Here is a 6062-nt window from a genome sequence, read left to right as displayed (position 1 = left end):
TCCCTCCTGTCTTACGCAATTCGCCAATATTTTAGTGAGTCCGCTGCCTTTTGATTATCTTATCATTTTATGGTGAATACTCGATATGATATGGCACAATTCTGTTTGTAACTCACACACATTCTCGTATCGCTTTTAAACTAAAACTATGCTATAAAGTATTTTAATTATGAAGTGGGTACTTATTTACGAATAATCAATGCTATCTATGGAATGATAATATCTCTAATTTTCGAACGTCGTCGTCGGCAATGTATTACTTTCTTGAAATTTTACTCAAACATTTTACGTTGCTCCTTTGTTTTAAAATATTATGTTACATGAGAAGAGTTATGAGTTTTTGGCCATTCTTTCGATTGGCATCATAAAAGTAGGGATGTTTTTTTTTTACTTTTAAAGTCGGTTCGAGTCCCAGACGATACAAGTAATTTTTAGAAAACCTTTGACTGCAGAATTACTAACTTTTAAAAATAACATAAAGTCTTCTTTAAGTAAAATACCCTATCTACGATATTTAAGGTACTTTCCCTTCATGTCCCATAACTTTGGGACACCCTGTATATCTTACATGCGACGACTATGGCAACAGTTTAACCTTTAAAAAGCCTTATTGGCGCCCATTTTACTTCAATCCAAAACATTTATTTATATACAGAATATAATTGTTTCGGATAAATGCATTGCACTAAAAAATAAATATCGCCAGGTTCTAAATTAAATTACCTCCAATGGTTACATTTTTTTAATAACAGAAGAGGAAATATGATCTTAAATTTAGATAGTACTTGGGATTCAAATCAGTCTTACAATCTTAGAATTTCGGTCCTTAATAGAAGACCAGTTATTAGATATCAGTAAAAGACTGTCATTATGCGGGGTGAGGCAGGGGGGGCTGACCTCTCCCAAGCTCTTCAGCCTGTATGTCAACCGACTGATCGATGAGCTCAGCAGCTCCGACGTCGGGTGTCATATTGATGGAGTGTGCGTGAACAATATCAGCTACGCAGACGATATGGTGCTGCTGAGCCCATCAATTGGTGCTTAACGAAGGCTTCTGAAAATTTGTGAGTGCTATGCGGTGGCACACGGGCTCAAATACAACGCGAAAGAGTGAAATAATGATTTTCTGGCCGGATAAAAAGCGATACACTTTCGTTCCGACATTCAGCTTATGTGGTACAGCTCTAAATAAAGTTAAGCAAGTGAAGTATTTGGGTCACTGGGTTACCTAGGACCTCAATGACAATATAGATATTGAAAGAGAGCGCAGAGCGTTGTCTGTCCGATGCAACATGTTGGCCCGCAGGTTTTCACGATGCACGGAGACTGTTAAAGTTGCGCATTTTAAATCGTACTGTCAGTCATTTTACACCTGCAGCCTATGGGTTAACTACACACTGCGGGCATACAGCGATCTGCGTGTTCAATATAATATCGCGTTCCGGGTGCTGATGGGACTGCCGCGCCACTGCAGCGCCTCCGCTATGTTCGCGGCAGCTCACACAGATGGCTTTGCGGCCATCATGCGCAAGCGGTGCGCTTCTACCATGCGCCGCATGCGCGACAGTCCCAACACCATACTGCATACGCTGTCGGACCGGTGGGACTCCCCGATGCTGGATCGTTGGATGCGGCTGCACGCAGTCGTATAGTAATTTACTGTCATCATCGGGAGGTCCACCCGGACCAGCCTGTTATTTTATTTTATTTATTTTCTAAATATGTGATTTAATAAGTAATTACTAACACCATTTTGTAAGTTTGCAAATTGTACTAACAAATATGGATGTAATCTCATGAATGAATCCGAAATAAATGATTATTATTATATTATTATTATTATCCGGAATTCATTTGTCGTGTCCTAAATTGAATTGTAATTGGCTTGTAAATTAAACTACCCATTCGATCTTTACATTAGTAGGGGGAATGGCGTTCACTTGAGGAAAATATGGTGTATTTTTCAAATTAATTATTATAAATCAATATTAAGCAAAGTAACAAAATCTTAAAAATATAGAGTAATCACCAATTGAACAACAAAAACATATATCTTTAACAATATTATCTTTAACTAATAGTAGAAAAACATTAAAAACAAACATGTTTGAGCGGCATTGCCCCTGACTGGGTAATAGTCCAGTAAAGAAAAGTTTTATTACGACATTTATTTCGGAAGTTTAAATTCTCGATCATATTTTCAGTTTTTTATGTAAAGTAAGGACACAGAGTCCAAAAAATCGAAAATTAGCTTGCAGGGGTTGTAAAAGTTTTTTTCTTAATTTTAATGATAAAAAATTTAAGTTAAAAAATGCAATTGTTTATGGGTCATTGTCAAATTTCGCGCAGGTAACCGTGACTAAAAAGTAATAAACTTATAAAAAAAAATTACTCTAAAATGTCTTTAAGTACATCGATGCCCGTTAAAACAATAGCTCGTTTTGCTTTTACATTTGGCCGCGATCTTTAACTTATGATTTGTGATTTATTTCAGATTTTGTGAGTTAGGGTATAAAAAAATACAACTCTGTTATGGTTTTTATTGTGAAATTAAACAAATCAGAGTCAAATATTATGGCATTAATGATAATTACAATCTCTTATCTTATAATCACAATTATAATAACAAGTTTTTTTCATAAATTTAACCATTATTTATTAAACTCCAAACAACTCTGTTACTTCTTGAATTTTAATAATATTAAATTCTATATAATCACTCTAAATATTTATATATTAACTGCTAACAATAACATATGACTGTATAAATAGGTAACACACTAACATTTTGTTAAATTATCATGTTATACTATTAGCTTTTCATAAAAATCTGAAGACTGTCCTTTAAATCTTTGGGACAGAAAAGTAACAGGGTTGTAACACGGTAACGTAGTTGTTCTTTTTATATTCCTTACTTGACTAAATTGCACTCAGTTTAGCTTGTGATCTTAATGACGTAAATGTAAACTTAAAAATTAATAACAATAAACTTTGTGATTGGTATTTACTAATCTATTATTTAACTTTATAAAAAAATATCAAATATTCTTGAAAGGGTTACTGGAAAATGTAAATTACTCATTTTTCAAATATGTCTAAAGCCTTATCGAAATGGTAGTATATTCTTTTACCTGTACAGACTTTTTTAGGTTCTGAATAGCAAGTAAATTATCAAAAGTCACCTAACATAAATAAGACTCAACTAATTTGAATTTTGTTGCAGTATGATCGATTGACTTAAAAAACATCATTTTAACTACACCATATTCTTCAACTTCAGATAAGGCTTTACCCAGATAAACATAATCCTGTTTTAAGGTGGAAATTTTAATCAAGATAAATACACCTAGTTTTATTTTATTGACATGAATATTTTCCTTCTTGATCAAAGCATCTTCATTTTGTTTTGATGTGCCGGGTTGTTCTGACAAATCAGTGCTAGAAGGTTTTTCTTTCAATGATTAGAGGAGCATCATCATCGGAATCTGAGCTGAAGACTATATTATTAAATCCTTTGGTCTTGATCCTTATCTTTGATCTTTCGGGTTCCATCCCTGGTTCACAGCAAGACATTCTTGAATTATTTTTGTTCTTTTGTCTAGAACTTTTAATACTCTTCTCTTCAAAAATTTTCTGAATAGCACATTACTCTTTCCGATTGTTGACCTTTTTGTGGCGTTTTTTAATAGCATTTGAAAAGACCTCATATTTCTGTAGATTTGCTAAACTATCAAGCTTATCAAGATAGCTTGAATTTTAGACTTCTTCCGTTTTTCTCGATTATATCGCTTTTTATACTTTTGGTAACACTTGTTTATTGCTTCTTATTGTTCCTTTAACTTTATATTTTCTCTAAATAATTTCGATCTGTTTCTTTTTACTTGATTTCTACCGCGAGAAGCTGCTTATGTGATGGAGCTTGGAATATTTTCACGGGAAGTAGACAACTGTGGTGTAACTAAACGACGATCAGCATTTGCAATAATTTGATCTTGACTTGGAGTGGCTGGACTATTTAAATGAGGAGGTGATGGCCTTGCGGTGTACGGAACAACACGGAGCGCTGTTATCTTATCTTTCCGTCTAGCATTTGCAGATCCCATTTCTTTTTTATTACTCGATGTTCACGAGTTGTTCAAATCTCGTACTAAGCGTTTGTTTGCATGGTAGGTATCGCTCTCGATCTTTTATTTTAGATTCTGCGTCCTTCACGGGATTATTTTTACGCCTTTCTCGGTATCGTCGCTGCTTCTCAGCAGGCGTGAGAGGCATCTCAAAATCACTAAGAGTTTCTTACAGTAAACAGTAGCTATGCTGTAACAAGGTTTTTAGGTTTATAAAAATATATCTAGCACTTAAGAAAAACAGATTATTAAAAAAATTACAAAGTTCAAAGTTAAAAAATATCGGCATATTCAACTCTGTTACTTTCTTAGCAACTCTGTTACCACGCGTTAGTAACAGAGTTGCACAGTAACAGAGTAATAAATTTAACATGCCATAACCAATAAATTATAGTGTAAAGCGTAAATTACACGCTTTCTTTCATATTTAGATTATTAACCTTTTTGACAACATATTGTTTCTAAACTAATGAAAAAATAAGTTCTTTACTTACGTAATAGGTAGGTAAAAAAGTGTACGCACAATAAAAATACGCAGCAGCTTGAACGCCTCGCGGCCGAGTGATGTCTACTACTATACCCCTCCCCCCCGCTCTACTGGTCAACACGTAATAGTACAGACATCCCACCCAAACTAGTACAAAGTCGAAACAACGGTATCTCTATTTGAAGTTGCGATTTACTCAGTAACAGAGTATTCCTGACAGATACACACATTACGCGGGACAAAGTTTAAAAAAATAGTTATTAAGTGAATTTCGATACCCAACGCTTTTACGGCATAATTTATGAATATTTACAATACTCTTTTTATGGTAATAATTTATCAAAGGTAGGTTGATATAGTATAAAATGAAATTATTTGATGTTTATTATAACGGAGTGGTGGTACCATGGACATAACAGAGTTTGTAAGGAAAACCTTTCTGTTACCAATAATAACCACAATGTTACTATTCAAAAAAACTAAAAAAAAATAAAAAAAAAATTTTCTCTAGAAATGTCAATCATGAGAAATAGAAAAGATTTAAAAAAAAACATTAAGGTTAGGGTAGGTACTTTATCAGAAGCAGCAGGCTCAATTGCAATTTTTAGATGCAAATATCTCTTTTTCTATTGCATTTACAAGGAAAGTGATAACAGACAAATTTGTAATTTTTTTTTTATCTATCGATTTTGTTTCAATGTTTTTTCACTAAAAATTATATTTTCAAAGAAAATCGCCAAAAAGCTGTTTCGGGGGTAGTATTTTTTTGTTTTTACAACCCTTGCAAGCTAATTTTCGATTTTTTGACTCTGTATCCTTATTTTACATAAAAACTGAAAATATGATCGAGAATTTAAACTTCCGAAAAAAATGTCGATTTAAAAGTTTTCTTTACTGGACTATAATGCCGCTTAGGGTACGGGGTAATGACGGTCAAACATGTTTTATCGAATTTAAAAAGAAATATACATTTTAGTTTAGGAAATATTTTTGAGATCAACCTTTTACAATAAAAAAAGGCTACAATCACCAAAGTCTTCGATATCGAATCAACTTCAATTATTGTAATAAGTATAAAATACTTAATAATAATTATTCGAGGTAGTTCAAATTAGAAATAGAAATATTTTATTTTTGGACACATCAATCACAGAGATATCGCTCTGGCGAATCCCACTCTGAACATATAGCATCACCCCACAGCCCGTAGATGGTGGTACAGCGATACTCGTTATTTTTTTCCAAATTCTTCGCTAATACCTTATTAGGTAATGTATTCATTTCTTTAAGTTTTATCATACACCATAATTTTGTCATTACTGTCATCGTCGCAAAGGTGCTCTTCAACTTTACTCTCTGAAGAACTTTCTTGTAAAATTTTTGATTTTTCTCTTGTGAGATTTTTGTTTAATAATATGTTTGTTCTTATTTGCTTTGATATTTTTTTTATC

This window comes from Leptidea sinapis, chromosome 25 (genome assembly GCF_905404315.1).
Source record: "Leptidea sinapis chromosome 25, ilLepSina1.1, whole genome shotgun sequence".
NCBI lineage: Eukaryota > Metazoa > Arthropoda > Insecta > Lepidoptera > Pieridae > Leptidea > Leptidea sinapis.
Note: the sequence above shows the minus strand (reverse complement) of the source record.